At 33.3% G+C, this 17,169-nt stretch overlaps 1 long non-coding RNA gene across 6 annotated transcripts in view; it reads left to right on the top strand.

The window, feature by feature from the left end:
- The window catches only part of LOC112649315 (uncharacterized), a 265,636-nt gene that overhangs the window by 243,672 nt on the left and 4,795 nt on the right, over positions 1–17,169 (top strand). For 3 of the 6 annotated variants that reach the window (XR_004807037.2, XR_007403892.1, XR_007403890.1), the window contains 2 exons: positions 15,500–15,606; positions 16,239–16,419. This is a non-coding gene — a long non-coding RNA (uncharacterized LOC112649315). The remainder of the gene's footprint in view (positions 1–15,499; positions 15,607–16,238; positions 16,420–17,169) is intronic. The other 3 variants (XR_004807039.2, XR_007403891.1, XR_004807036.2) reach the window with 1 other exon arrangement.

Raw genomic sequence — 17,169 nt, 5'->3', positions numbered from 1 at the left:
GAGAGAGACCAACTGAAGAAATGTTAAGTAAATGGAAATGGAGACATAGGACCGCTGCAAAGTTTAAGGTCATGGTCTTTCAGGCATTTCAGCAGGACCAAAGATCGAAGTGTCTCTGGAAAAGATATGTGAGTGTGGCTTTGCTTTAATGGAGTGGACTTGAATGAAATAAATGGGAGACATAAAAAATTCCTGGTAAAATTATTTTAACAGAAACAATGCCAACTTGGACTAAAATGTAGAGAGAGAATACAAAATGGAAGGTGGCTACTGGATGTCCCCAGAATTCTGTCTCTTTCTCTTTCTATATATATATATATATATATGTCCATATATATATATATTATGTTCTATCTCTAATTAAATTTATTTCAAAACTAGTCTTTGTATTATTAATTTCAAGTGTATTTTGCTTTAAATGGAAAAATTGTACATATATTTATACGTACCAATATAAATATAGAAATACCTTGCCTGATACTTTCAATTCTGTTTTCTCTTTTCCAAAAAAGGTATATTTATGTTTAATATTAATATTAAAAATATATATTTTTTACTTTACTAGTTTGGCTTGGTTTGCTAATTTTTTCTTGAACTTTTGAGGAACTATGTATATGCAAAATTTGTTTTATAAATAAATTTAATTAAGATAAAAAATCTCTCTCTTATATTGCCACCATGCTTGTCTCTTTAACCTGTGAACTATATTAACAGTTATTTAAAGTTTCTAAATAAATTTAACATTTTGGGTTTTGGTTTATTACCTTTAATGCTATTGACATTGGGGAAGGTTTATATTGAATGTTTAGAATTTTTGCTGCAGACTCATATTTGTTATAGATTAACTGTTAGTTAAATTTCTGCGTTTTACAATATATATTCTATATATAAAAATGAATTTCCTTAAATTGTTGCATCTAAAGCTACCGATGCACATATATTAAAATCTCTTACTATGATCGTGGATGTTTTCCAAAGTTACTGCATAATCTGTTTGTTTTTAACCTGAATTATTTAGAGAAGCTTTCTGATGTCCTAATCAAGGTAATAGAGGGCAGAAAGTCAAAGAATTTTCTTTCTGATTTCCATCCCTTCAGTTTAACTTTTATAAGTTCATAAGCAGTGATCAATTATTTTTGAATAACTCTTCTTATGGGGGAAAAAAAAGTTGTCTGAAATGCTATAACTGTTCCAGAATAGGAATGTAGGAGTAAATCATAGAAAGACAGTCTCTACATTTTATCTGATCACCCTCACCACCCCTATCTTTCCATTAAGAACCCGTCGTGTATCTATTAGTCATAAATTTGTATACATTCTTTTAAGACCTATTTATATTTTAATCCACTACCTTTTCAGCATAATGAGCCCGTTATGCATTTTACTCACAGCATACATTTGTACTACTTTTAATTTGTTCTCCCGTCTACAGTGCTTTCTTTAAGGGTCAAGGGATGCAGAAATTACAACTGTATATGGACGAAAAATGCACGGCCTTATTTTCAGTTTAAAATCTGCAAGCTTGGTTTAGATAATACTTATTATTGATATGACAATGGAACATTTTTAAATGCATCAAGGATTTCCCAGAAAAAAGATACATTACCTCTGGGTACCAAATAATCTGATGTTATTCTTTCTTACATGCATATAGTTGTACACTACAGTGGCTACTTTATTTACATTACACAGGAGAGTGCCATTTAAGCCATAAGTACAACTCTACATAATTCAACTTAGTTTAAACATCTTGCTAGAGGAACTGTAATCAAATTTAGCTTCAGGACATACTGTAGACTAATACAAAAGCTCTATATGCACAGTTAAGATTATACTACAAATGTGGTTCCTATTTTATTATTTGATGAATGGTATGTCACAAAGTGTTATGTGATTCCATAATAAAAGATGCTATTATAATGCCTCTGCCCAGAAGGACAAAGTTAATCTTGCCGAGAGGACTTGAACTCTCAAATTCTAGAGCTAAGTAAGTTGCCTTAGGGCTCGTCCTTTTGAGCTCTCAGAGTGGAAGAAAATCTATGTGGACATCCAAATCAGGTCTCCCAACTGTATTAGGCTCCCAAAAGCATGCTCTCGAGATGTTACATCACTTATGTCAAATATTACTTTAAAATACATATACCGTTAAATGTCTTTAAACCATTAAAGCAGCTATTCCTACCAAACTCAGCAAAAGATACTATTTATGAACAAATAAGTATAGTATAGATTTAAGCAGCAATGATGTGTACTCAACCCAACCACAAATTACTTCCAAATAATGAACTTCCTCCTTGACCCATCTCAAATCCATTAAAGCTTTCTAATAAAAGCGTTATCTCCAAAAGGGTATGGTTCAAAATAAAAAAAATCTGGGAGCCATAAAATAAATTAATTGATTGGATTATATCATTGACAAGTTGTACTTGAACAGATGAGCTACCTAATAGATGTGCTTCACTGGAAGAAAAATTCCATCAGTCCTTCATGTATATCCCAGCACATGATATAGATGGGATAATGGTGGCCATGTGTGGCTAATAAGTAAAAAGTGTGGTTCTCAAAACTAGAGAACACCTTGGATACAAACTTAATTCTTAATTTTATCTTAAACTAAAATTACATTTTTATTTTATTCATTTGTAAAGAAGAGAGCCTAGACAAGGCATGTTTGTGAAGAAGATTAATTTAGATTCTAATTTTAAAGAGATCATCCCCTAATTCTGTGTAATGGTATTACTAGGGTAGCCAGTAATGTTTTTCTAACCTATAAAGACAAAAATTAAGCTTCACATGTTTATTTTTTTGCATAATTTACATCGTATACTTATGGTTGTAATATATAACATGAACATCAAAGCTTTGACTTCTGAAAACTTAGAGACTCAAAACAAGAAACAGAGTCATCTGAAAGAAATGTTGGAGTAGCAACTCTGAGATGAAAAATCATGATTGACTAAAAGGAGGCATTTAGAATGGAAGTATTTAACAATGGCACCACTATTGTGATGCTATTAATAATAGACAATTGGGACAGAGTTCATAATGACTTAATCCCTAGTCCATTAACTTTTATGAATTTAATAAAAATCTATTAAAATGAAAATATGCCACATTGAAATTACCAAGCTTAGATATGCTTATTTTTGATGAGTTTCTAAAATGCATTCTGGTATGAATTTCCACCATCTAAGTGAACTGTGAAACAAATTGCTTTATTTACCATTATCCTAGATTTTGTTTTAGCTTGTCTCTTTTAGTTATTCGTAGAAACCAATATGCAATATAACAAAACAAAGTATTACAGAAATTTCAAATTATTTTCACTGAATTTGTAGAAAACCAGCTATTGTTTAATGAACCCTGATGCCGCAGTTACTGATGGTTAAAACAATAAGTTAGAAATAAATAACTGTTTTTCTCTTCCTCGTTTGGATGTACTTGGCATTTTACTACTGTAAAAACCATAAGGCCCAACATATATTTTCAAATGATTTTGTAATATACCGAGAAAGTTATCTAGACACATTAGAATGATAGGTTGTTGTTTAGAGAAAATTGTGATCAGAGCTATTGTCTACCAAGCTGAAAAAAAATAAGCTCGGTTAGCAGTATCTATGCTGGGAGAACAACTTCCCTAGCACATTTCGCTTTTACATTAAGTAGTTGCCCTCAATTACACTTGTACTTTTACACAGAAAAGTGGATCTATCATTTTCTCTGAGCATGGCATAAAATGTCTTCCTGACTTTCTATGTATGAAGATTTAGTTTTTAACACCCCAAGTTTGAAATTTTTCACTTGCTTCAGTGCATTTACCCTAGTTTTATAATTTCCATCTTTAAAAGTTTGTATCATTCCATCCAAATACACATATATACTGTGAATTATTTTTTTAAGATTTTATTTATTTATTCATGAGAGACACACACAGAAAGAGAGAGAGGCAGAGACACAGGCAGAGGGAGAAGCAGGCTCCATGCAGGGAGCCCCACGTGGGACTCGATCCCGGGTCTCCAGTATCACACCCTGGGCTGAAGGCGGCAGTAAACTGCTGAGCTACCCGAGCTGCCTGTGAATTATTTTCTATGTAAAACTTTAGCATTGATTTCTCTAGAATAAAATGTTAAGAAAAGTAGCATCTTAAATTCAGCATGATTTGGACGAAATGATACATTCTCTTATCAACTTTGCTCATTGAAATGATCTTACTTGCTTTCAGAATAGCCTCAATACACATGAAGTTTTAATATATATTTTCTGGGAAATATAAATGCCTGTGTGATTAACTCTGAAGGGAACATAAACAGTAAAGGAATGGAGTGTGGCTTATTTTGTTTAGAAAAAACACAAAATCTTTTCTCATTAATTTAAAGGACGTTGTTAAATTAAAGAATTTTGTTTCTAAAGAAATGGTACAGATGATGAGCTGAAAAAGCTGTCTTTTCTTTCCACAGCTCCATAAGTTCATGTTCTAGGATCTTTAGAAATGTAAATATTTAAGTGAGAATACATATCACCACAGGATATTTTAACTGTCACACTAAAGGATAATAGTAAACTTACCAAGTAAAGATTTAAGCAATAAAACGAGAAAAAGTCTTGGCTGAACATAAAAATAATAATCACAATGATAAAGGAAGAAACAGCACAACGAGGGCTGTAGTGACTAATGCTGATTTAAGACCTATTATTTGGCAGGCAATAGAAAAGACAATTTCTCCATAATTTTATTAAAGTATTCTAAAAAAAATCTATGAAATGTGAACAAGTTCCCTAGATATACCATGCCTAGTTTAGAAAGGCAAATTATCTACGTGACTAGGTTCCTACATTTGTCACAGAGAATGAGAAGGAGTCAGAAAGACTTATGAAGTTTGGTAAATTTAGTACTAAAAGAGAAAAGCGGAGGACCAACGGGGCTTCAGTTGCTCCTTTAGAATGAAAGTGAACTACGTTATGGAGTGTGCTTACCAGCCAATATTAAGTTCTGCAACAATATTTATGATAAGGACTTTGTGAGGTCTGTGATCTTCATTATTTTATTTATTTTGTTTTATTTTATTTTATTTTATTTTATTTTATTTTATTTATGTTATTTTGTTTATTTTATTTTATTATTTTATTATTTGAGAGAGAGTGCATGAGTGGTAGGAAGGACAGAGGGAGAGTCTCAGGCAGACTCCCCACTGAGTATGAGGCCTTCATGGGGCTGGATCTCCTCACACTGAGTTCATGACCTGAGCTGAAATCAAGAGTCCACACTTAACTGACTGAGCCATCCACACCAGGTCTGTGACCTCATATGTAACATTATGTATATGTGTACTTTTTCCAATATGTATGTCATCAATTATAATCTACTTTATCTGCAATAGAATCTAACCTTTCTCACCCCTTTTTCTAAAAAAAAAAAATGTTATGTTTATTTATTTATTTGCTTACTTTTTAGTAAAATCCTTATGTTCAGAAAAGTAAGGAAGCTAGGAACTGGAAACATTGCATCCACATTTGGTCTGTACTCAGGATAAATCCCAAAGGCCATAAGGTACTGTGGTGCCCACTCAAAGAAAAAGGACACAAAGCTTGACAAGACCCCTAGAGATTTTTTTTTTAATTTTTATTTATTTATGATTGTCACAGAGAGAGAGAGAGGCGCAGAGACACAGGCAGAGGGAGAAGCAGGCTCCATGCACCGGGAGCCCGACGTGGGACTCGATCCCGGGTCTCCAGGATCGGGCCCTGGGCCAAAGGCAGGCGCCAAACTGCTCAAACACACATTTCTTGATTAGAAAATTAAATTGCTCTGAAAGAAAGAGTAGTAAGAAGCAAAATTGGGGTTTGGTTGCCACATTGTTTTCTGCTACACAACATACAGCTGTAAGAGGGTACAACCAGGTGAAATGTCTCCGATATTGAATAACAGGACAATGCAAAGGGCAAAGAGTGCAAGAAGGGAGTCATGTAGGAGATGCCTAGCTGGAGATGTTGGTAGATAGTTGCAAGTTGTTTGGGCTCAATTCATGGTAAGTAATAGTATGCTGTGATTTTAAATTCCAGCGTTAAAATAATTTTAGAAATACAAATGTACAGTTTTAGTACAATTATAAATCTAGTAAAATCTCTATCATTACTAGAACTTATCCAAATTGGAAAGTAGTTTTTAACTGAATCTTCTAAAATATCCAAAGTGTAATGAACTCCAAGTGGGACTAATTCCTATAGTTTTCAGTATATAGTGATGTATTATTTTGAAATATAAAGCAGACTTTTATTTGGGAGATGACAGCTCTGATCTGTTGTTGAGTATCCTCTTTTATTTGTTTACTAACAAGTCATTTTTTTTCCACTCACAAAGGCAAATTCTTTTAAGAATTAGTTCTCCTGCTGTATAAAGTCATATTGAAGAATAACAGCATTACAAATCAGAGCCCCATGATTATGTTAGTTGTAATATTTATCCCTGAAATCATTTAAACACCTTTCATAATATAAATCTTTATACACTGTAGCTCATTTAACAACCATTAACACATCTTCCATCTCAAGTCAAGTGTACCTACTAATAATGACTTAATTTTATTACTTAGATGTGTTTTTACATTATTGGCAATCTTATATGAAGTCTGTGCAGTTTAATATGTAAAGCGTCTGCAAAATATATTGCTAATCTCTTGAGATATCATTTTGGGACTAAAATTTAATAAACAATCACATTTAGAACATAATAATTTAAAATCTTCCTTTTGTAAGACAAAATATAAAATAAAATATCAATAAATCTAATTTAAAATATTGAGTTAAAATGAATTTATGACATTTAAAAAATAAAGCAGTGAACTTACTGTGAGTATATATAATAGAACTGAATATATGTATATTTCAAGCATTTACACAAACACACCAACACATTATTGCCAGAAATACTAACAAGAAGAACTAAATCAAGGACAATCCTCAGAAATTTAAAATTAGCCTTCTTTGGTGGGTACTGATTTATTTAGTCAAAGGAAATCCTACACTGAGCAAAAACTCACTGTGAAATATACCATAGGTTGTTCAAGGCTTATTTCATTTTTTATTGGTATAATTCTAGAGTCTAGAATTTTAAAAGTAAGCTTATTTTAAACATTATATTTAGCTGATAATTCTTTAATTTGATTTCACTTCTGGTTGCTTCATGTACTATCTGTGGGAAATTAGGTGAATAAGACTCCTACATGGTAAGACATTATAGGAGGATTTCCATCTTATGCCTCAGTTTTCTTTACTTTATCCAATGATCAAATTACTACCAATCACATAGGTCAACTGCAAAGATTAAATTTATTATTAAATGTTTAAATTTTAGTGTTATTTTGATATAGTTTTAATAATGTAATTTCCAAAAAATACAGTTATTCTAATTGTTATTTGATAGTATAGAGATATGCAATTGATTATTAGTATTATTTTTTTACTTTTTATTCAGTTATTTTACAAAATTTGTTTTTTGTTCCAGTAGCTATTATGTACATTCTTTAGGAGGGTTTTATAGGTTTCTTGGGGCTTTATGTGTCGTTGCTCATGTAGCCTGCACATAAAAAATGTTTGATTTCTTATTTTCCAAACTGCATGCTATTTATAGGTTTTCAGGACAACTTGAAATCAGCAGGACACCTACTACATTATACAATAGAAGTGAGGAGAGTTGGTATCTTTCTTTTGTTCCATATTTTTTTTATTTTTTTTATTTATGATAGTCACACAGAGAGAGAGAGAGGCGCAAAGACATAGGCAGAGGGAGAAGCAGGCTCCATGCACCGGGAGCCAGACGTGGGATTCAATCCCGGGTCTCCAGGATCACGCCCTGGGCCAAAGGCAGGCGCCAAACCACTGCCACCCAGGGATCCTTCCCTTGTTCCAGATTTTAAGAAGAATGTATTCAACAATATTAGCTCAAGTTTTTGTTTTTACTTTTTGTTTTTTCATAGATAGCCTTTATTAGATTGAGGGGCTTTCTAGCATATCTAGCTTGCTGGAAGTCTCTATCATGAATGGATGTGCAATAGTTCAAATGTTTTTTTCTGCATCATTGAGATGATTGTATTATTTTCTCTCTTATTCTGTTCATTTGGTGAGTTATACTGATTAATCTTCAAACATTATGATATCCTTGCATTTCTTGCATAAATCTTTCTTATTCATAGCATGTTGTTTCCTGTATAGCTGAAATCACATGTAAATGGATTTCACTAGCATATTTGGCGAATTTTAGCAAACTGAAATTTTGACCATTTTCCATCTTTATTTATGTCAGGAATAGGGTGAGTATAGTCTTAGAAACTCACATTTTATGTCACTACAGCCCAAATATTTGCATATATGAGTAGATCTAGGCAAGATAGTATAAAACTCAAGTAGAGTGAGCATTACATGGGGTGTCTCAGTGGCCAAGTCTGTTAGGAGTCCAACTTTTGTTTCCACTCAGGTCCTGAACTCTGAGTTGGGATCTTGGGGTTGAGATTGAGCCTCCTGTGGGTCTCCGTACTGAGCACAGAGTATGCTTAGAGTTTCTCTCACCTTCTCCCTCTGCCCCTCCCCTTCATAAATCAAAAAAAAAAAAGATCTTAAAAAAAAAAAAAAAGAATGAGCATCAGTAAAAAATTAGCAGTGAAGCTCTAGTCTCGCTTCCCATTCTGAGCTGCAAGAGACTGTGAAATTGGGTGTCCTACTCTCCACCCAAGGTCTATCTGCAGGAGAGCAATAATTGGTATTTTACATACAGATTTTGCATACTTTGGCATAATAAATAAAAATCTATCACAAGTTTGGTGGTTCCACATAACATAGAGCGGAAATCCTGAGAAGACAAGTGGACAGGGTAAAAACTAGGTTTGAGAGAGCTATGGAATACAATAACCTTTTTTCAGTAAATAAAGGCAAGATTCAAGATCATCAGTCATTGAAGCTGGAAGAGGCCTGTCACATGCTGTAGGAGAGCCAGCGATGGTGACAGCCAAACTACACTCGGCAAAGACATGGTCTGGGAGTCAATGGTCTTCTTCAACAATGTTGCTTTTCTGACACTACAATATATTATCCCTCTCTTGAATCTCAGAAGTTTAACTCCTACTGAGAAGAAAGAAGAGAAGAAAGAAGGTGAAGAATTTCAGAAAGACTATCTATGTACTCCAAAAGAAACAAAACTGTGCATCATGATAACTAAGACTAAGAAGTGAATTTGGGTGAAGAGTCACGTATTACACTGAGAGTGACGCATAGGATAAAACCAACAGTCTTCTCTAGACAGATTATGGCCTTAAGTGTAAAGATGAACTCAACTTTACAAAATAACAGTTTTTTTCACATCTGTGCACAGTTTGTAAATCATGATGTGTTTACATATAGAATCAAGATATTCTTAAATAACCCCATTCTATTATAAATATATTTTTCTTAAAATAGCTTATACTTCATACTCTCTTCAACTGTCAGGTTATGCTCTAAAATATGTTTCATAGCCCCTCCCAGGCAAATAGTAATAATAGAAGAAGCAATTCACAGAAATCTAGATTATTCAGTCAGAAAATGGAACATCTGAAAAACTGACTTGCTAAGCAATTATCATATGTATTTTTGCATACCAGGCAGTCCTCTAACTCACAAACAGATTGAGTTCCAAAAGTTCATTTGCTAGAAGATTTGTAGAACTCAGAACATATTTTCCCTCTAGGAACAATGTTGGATGTGGTAGTTAGGTTATTACATAAGACCAAAAGCCTATCAAATCCATAATAGTTAAATTTAGTTTAATAAATGTTTACTGAACACTTATGGTAGGCATGGATTGTGTTAGGCTCTGAGGATACAAAGATTCACACAGCCTTGCATTCAAATATCCATAGTTTATCTGAATTATTAATATATGTTTGCAATAGATATATACTTATTGGACACCTACCTTAGATGCTGGAGGTATAATATAAGCAAGATAAGGGTTTTCTTTCAGAGAGCTTGCTTTGAAATAGAGGGAGAACACTCACCCATTTGACTAGATTATGTATTGCGAAAGTGATGTCATAAGGAAGGCTCTGGATGCTGTAAGTGTTAATAAGAGGGGAGGCTGCTCTTATTTTTCAGGAGAAAGCTGACATAAAGAATTATTGGGGTTTACCTAAACGAATCTGTGGGAAGACCGGGAGGAGAAAGATTTCCTGGCATGAATAGAAATCCTTAGGGGAGATAATACATTTAGAGGAGTTCCAGCAGTTATGCATCCTGGGTTGACTACACATAAGTAATGAACAAATTGATGAAATATACATAAGTCAGGAATTGCCTGATAATTAGGTTATGTTGCATAAGTACTTTAAGAAAAATCTAGCTGAATTGAAAAGTATTCCAATTAGGCATCCAATTATATTTCCAGTAAAAAAATATGGTTCATAATGGTTTGCTAAAAGTCCTGGTCCAATACATGCTAATAATTGGAAGGTTTTTCACCTTGTCTATTTTTTGCTGTTATTGTTCTTTTATTCCTGAATAGAATGTATGGTGAATTAGACATGATTTCACTGCCAGATATAGTTCAGACTGTGCATTATGTTGTGTCTATGATGATCAATTTGCCGATACAGTGTGCTTCATACATATATAAGATGATAGAGCAATGCCCCCACAGTGAATCACAATTTCTGGTGTTCATAGCCTTCTAACACTGACTCTTGGCTTGGCCCTATGACTTACTTTGGCTGATAGGATGTCAGCAAACCAGACACAAGTAGAAATTTGACAAGCACTCACAGTGTGGGAGTTGTCACTTGCTGCTGGAAATTCTTCTCCTGTCAAGTTAATAAGCCCAGGTTGGCCTACTATAAACCAATAACCAGCCCCAACTGCCACACACATGTATGAAGCCATCTTAGGACACACAGCCTCATTCAAACCCTTCTTGAGGGGATAAGAAGACAGCCACATTACAGGCCAACGGAATCCAGTGCTAGGTGCTGACCCACATGATTATGAAATGGTAGTTGCTTTAGAACACCATGTTCTGGCATGATTGGTTATAGAGAAGCGCACAACTGATGATATCCACAAAAATATTTGGGGAAATCAAAGAACCCATTTTTCAGAATGCAGGTGTTTATGGATTCAGAAGAGATTTTGTACACTGCTAAGAAAATCTCTATTTTCTGCTATAGCATGAAATTACTGAAAATTTTATAAATATATTGTCACACCATGTACTTCTTCAGCCTCACCGTTCCATTCATTAATTTAACAGCATTTGTTGACTAGCCACTATGAGTCAGATACCATACTAGTTGCTTTGTATGCAAAGATGGGTAAGACATAGAGGAGTCATAGAGGAGACCTCTGTCCTCAGGTCTTTCCTTCTACTGAGGAAGAAATGCAGACAGGTAAACATGCATTCATTACTACAAGGTTAAAAGGATTGTGGGAGATTTAGGATCTCCTGGGACAAAGGCTTCCAGAAACAATTTTCCTGGAAAAAGAAATATGTCAGCTAAGCCTGACTCCAGAGTCTAAACTTATAACCATTTATATGTGTAGCTTAGATCATTATTAAGTGGCTGTGTTATAAATAGGAACTCTCTATTACTATAGTATTTTAGCTTGTAATGTTAATAATGTGAAGATGAAATTGAAGTTATCTCTGTGTCTTTACTCATCAGGCTTAGATCTGAGGCACTCAAAAAAGTCTCGGAATTTATTCAGAAGGCCCATGTTAAAACTCAGATTGCTCTGATGTGTTAAGATTAGTATATGAAATGTTACCTATGTCCTGATCCTCTTTACTTCCCAGATATAAAATCTACAGAAGCCTGAATTCATGATAACAGACCAAACTCAGCATCAATAGAAGAGGACAGGTTTGAAAGTCATGCTAGACACAGTGAGACCAAAACTTTCTCTTGCGTTGAGGCTGCCAATAATAAATTGAAATCAAATTTGTGCTGCCATCATGGGGAAGAGATGGACTCTACCCACACTCTTGGTCTCCTTGGACAACCTTCAACCAAAAGTTTCACTTTGTTCATTCATGTGCGATTTCCATATCTCTGCCAAACGTGCATAATGACCTTCCCGATTTTCAATAGCATGAATTATCATAAGCTTAAAGAAACTTTCATGCCACATTACCATTGTGTTTATTTAGTAATGCTCCTTCCATAGAACTTTAAGATTTTGCATATGCATCTCCTTAAAGAAATCCCTTTTTAATAGGAACAGTTATATAAGACATGGAAGTATACTCTTTCAATTTACAGACAAACCTTAAGAATAAATTCCAGGATATGTATGTGTGTGTGTGGTGTGTATTCTAATAAACCTCAAACAAGATCATAGTGTGTATAATAAATATGTTTCACACATATTCATTTTACCAGCTGTGTACAAATAAAATAATATTTATTTGTGTGTAGAAACATACAGACATCGTATACGTTATTACCAGAACAAAAATAAATAAATCTTATATGTTTAAATGTCTCATGTTTACCTGTTACAGAATTTGAATTCTGAGGTCATTTATGTCCTTGAAATGACTCTTCAGTTTTTCCAGTTTATAAGTAAATACCAGGCACAATTCTCAACAATCCGCTACTTTCTTCTTAATTCTAAGTTCAACATCTATGTCTATCCAAAGCCTCCCTCAGACATCATAAATGTGTTTATAGTGTGTGTGTGACAGAGAGAGAGAGAGAGAGAGAGAGATTATCAGTAACCAGAAGGTTGGAAAAAGAAGATGTGATTAAAATAGATAAGATTAAGTTAATGCCACTGGCATATCTCTCCATCACCTTTTCAACAAATAATGTTGGGATAATGGAAAGCCACAGCAAAAATTATGAACCACAATTGAAATAAGGTTCAAAAATTAGTTCATAATGATTCATAGATATAAATAAATACAATAAAAATCTATAAAGCTTATAAACGAAAACATAGGTGGAAACCTTCATGACCAGGTAAATAGTTTCTAACATTACACCAAAAGCATATTCTTTAAATGAACATCCTACGTTCATTGGACTTTATAAAAATTGAAAACAATGCTCTGTAAAAGACACTGAGAAAATGAAAAGCAAACTACAGACTGACGGAATTAAATATCCAACAAAATCTTGTATTAAGAATATGCAAATGGCTCTCAAAACACAATAGTAAAAAAACACAAGTCAAATTTAAAAACTGTGAAGAAGCATAATAAACATTTTAATAAAGAAGCCATACTGATAGCAAATAAGAACAGACCTAAAACTATTCCACATTGTTAGGAAATAAGGAAATGCGATCAAAGCCATGATGAAATATTACTATATTCCTTTTTGGACAGCTAAAATTAAGAAATAGGGGATCCTTGGGTGGCGAACGGTTTGGCACCTGCCTTTGGCCCAGGGCACGATCCTGGAGACCCGGGATCGAATCCCACATCGGGCTCCCGGTGCATGGAGCCTGTTTCTCCCTCTGCCTGTGTCTCTCTCTCTCTGTGTGACTATCATAAATAAATAAAAAAAATAAATAAAAAATAAATACAATTAAGAAATAAAACCAAGTTATGATGAGGATGTGGAGCAACTGGAACTCCCCATATATTGTTGGTAAAGAAGGCAAAATATTATGAAACAAACTAGAACATAAGTTGCCAGTTGACTTTTCTTTTAATGGAAATGTTTTTCTTCTTTAGATTTGTGAATTCCTTAGGATTCCCTCATATCTTGCTTTCTCCTTATGCTCTGAGCCCCAAGCCACCTTCGAATTGGAAAATGTCCTAAGGGAAAACATAGTGGATAATGTACTCATCTCAATGCAAAAAAAGAAATAATAATAATAATAATAATAATAACATATTTCATGAACTATTGTATGACTGTCTTATACCATTATCATGAAAAACTTACTCGCCTTGTTTAAATTTTAGAAAAATAAACTTTCTTTCCCAGTTTTGTCCCCAAACCTTTTCGCACGTGACAATTTTCATTTTTAAAATGTGTATAGTAACTTACATACATTATTTGCTCTGTATTTTATTTTCCCTTATTTTATGCAACCGTGAAGTATAGCAGGCTTACTAACACTGGACCTAGAACATGGCTGTTGCAAAATGAACTTTTTGCAGTACTTTATTTGCAATTAAATCTTTGTTTTAATCAGACTAGTCTGCATCACACCATAAAACTGTTAAGACTAATTTATAGTCATAATTCAAATATCATCAAGTATATTTTTCTTTTCTAAATGCACCTAAACCAGATATCTTTACATAAGATACCTTATTTAAATTAAAACTCAATCAAGATCCAGAATTTTGTTATTTAAAAACAGAGCTAAGTGCTTTTTCAAGAAGGGACAATTGTATTCGTGAACAAGATGGTTTAATGAATTAAAAATATTGACTTTTCCCTTTATCAATTGTAAAATACAAAACAGAAAACATGTAAGTATTGAGAATCATTCCTATTAATATTAAAGTACTTGAAACTACCATGTACCTGAATTTTAAAGTACGTATCCAAATAAAAATTAAACTTTAATAGAATGAAAAATTCAAAGAACATTAAAGGCTAAGCCATCCAACAAAGTATTTTTATTAACTGAATTGGACATCTAGTTAATAAAGTTCAATAAATATTACATGTGGTTAAAGATAATTTTGTTATTTTTAAACTAGAAATATGTTAAATATATCCAAATGAAAAATACTACATGTATTGTATTAAATGCTTTTAAGATAAATTCTGATGTCTAAAATTCACACTTTCTTCGCAAAACTCCTCCTTATTTAACCACAGTAATTTGATCTCTGTGTTCTACTTCTTAAAGCACTTACAATGCTGAGTTTTTTATTTGAATATTTGGAGGATGTTTAGAGTAATAACAACTACAGCATCCTCTGCAAATCTAGTTTCTGCGAGGCACTGAAAATGGCAATTTCTCTAATCTTTGTAACAATTCCCAAAGACACCTGTTATCAGCCTCATGTTTGAGAATGTCAAGGTTTTTTAGATCGTCAAAACTCATACAGCAGGTTAGTGGCAGAAGCAGGATGTCGGGCCGGGTCCCCTGACTCTAAATTCTCTGGCACTTCAACGACACATGAACATCTTTTCAATGATGTTGGTGGTAATTTGGAAAGCTCAGCAAGATCCTTTGCTGTATATTTTAAGGGATACGAGCCCAATGAAAATGAAACAGGTGATACTCTTTTTTGCTGTTTGCATAAAATATCTGATGTGTCAGAGATTCAAATAAAGCTGTTTCTTATAATACCTTTGGAACAATTATGCCACCTGCAGTCATTAACTTGAAAGACTTGAATTTATAAATGCAAAAGTAACACATGACATGGGGATGAGAAAAGGTGCAGTGAAATACAACCTGATAACTCTACTCACTGCCTTATATCCATTATATCAACAACATTTGTTGAAATTTATCATTTGGTGTGATGAATATACCTGATGAATGTGACCTTTGATATTTCCAGCATTCAATAGGTCTCAAGCCTTTCTGCTGACCATTTTTTTCAAGCCAATGAGTATTTTACAAACCAGTTATAAAAGCAATTGTCATAGAGCACAACAAATTAAAGAGGTAGGTTTTTTTTTTCCTTTTTTTTTTTAAGAGCAAGCAGAGGGTAATTGTGTTGAAGTTGCTTTAAAATGCGCACATCTAAAATTATCTCGAGTCCTGAAGTGTCTCATCTGCTTTCTAATTTTCTACAAGATGCTTTTAATATTTTGAGATTTATATTAAACCACAGGGGTCTGAAAGATTTCAGGAACTCTTGCATATGCATCAGAGATAAACAATGAATTAAATTAATAAAAGAAAATCACAATTTAGATGTTAGCGGCCATAAATTCTGCTGCTATTTCTTTAACTATAGCTTCGAGTTTTCTAATTCTGGCTCAGAAATGATGCTGATGCACACACATGGAAGTAACTGGCACATTCTAACTTCTCTCGAGCTTCTAGTCATACGTGAAAGTTCTATATTTCGGTAACAAGCATCTAGCTGTTTTAAATAATAGCAATTTTTCAATTTGGGATCTGCTGCCTTTTCCCTACAAAATGACATACTGACATACTAAAATCTCAGTGACTTGGACAATTTCTCTTCCATTGCCAAGGGATGTGTAACGATAAATAAAAATCCCAAAGACTGAATTGAGATGTGTTGTTTTGTTTACCATTTGTTTCAAATCAATTTTTCTTCTTTCCAGAAAGAAGACCATGAAAACCCACTACCAAATTATGCAAGCTATCCTTTATATCATTTAAAAAATATCACAATATACTAGTTCTTTTCCTACCAAAATTTACTTTCTTATGAATACAATCTTCATCAAGACAAAACTTGACTGAAAACACAGTTAAAGAACAGAAGAAAAAGATACAGCCAAGGTAAACTGGAAATCTCTGGGGTGTTTATGCTTCACACCTAAATCTGCAGTGTTCCCTCGGCGGTCAGAATCGCAGTCATCTTATATCAGATATTTCCTGTGATTCAAAGTGATGCATGTAAGCAAAAAAATATTCTTATTGAAACACGCTGCAGAGAACTTTTTCTATATTTTTTCTGTTATGAGAGGTAAAATCAGCACTCCTTGTTATTTCTATTTAATAAAGCCTCTGGTAGATCGCAGTACAGAACAGTCCTTTAATACAAGATTATCAAAACCTGAGATCCACCTGAAGGAGACTATATATCATGGAGGACTCTTTCCATATTTAATTTGTATATGTATAAATAGTTCATATAAATTAAAATATATGCATTTTTATTTTTAACACATATTCAGAAGAATGTGAGTGATAATTACTATCAGGGAACATAGCCTCTTTTTTGGTGCACTTCAAAATATTTTTCAGATATCTTAATTCATCAGTCACCATGATAGAAAAGATTTCCATGTATATTAGTTTCTTAAGTTATAAAAACATGTAATAGAAAAAAGGAAAAGATGAGTAAGCAAACATTTTGCTGGGAATAGCCCTTAGATTTATTCTTCTTTATAGCAAATAAATGACCTTTTAAACATGTGAATTGAACTACATAAGTATAGAAAAGTACCCGCCTTTAGTATATACTTAATGAATTTCACACACCGAAAACACATATAATTAAGCCCTGAAATTCTGATCATTAAGATT

The sequence above is a fragment of the Canis lupus genome, chromosome 19 (genome assembly GCF_003254725.2).
Source record: "Canis lupus dingo isolate Sandy chromosome 19, ASM325472v2, whole genome shotgun sequence".
Lineage (NCBI taxonomy): Eukaryota > Metazoa > Chordata > Mammalia > Carnivora > Canidae > Canis > Canis lupus.
The sequence above is the reverse complement of the archived record's forward strand: the minus strand, read 5'-3'. Positions and strand labels throughout refer to the sequence as shown.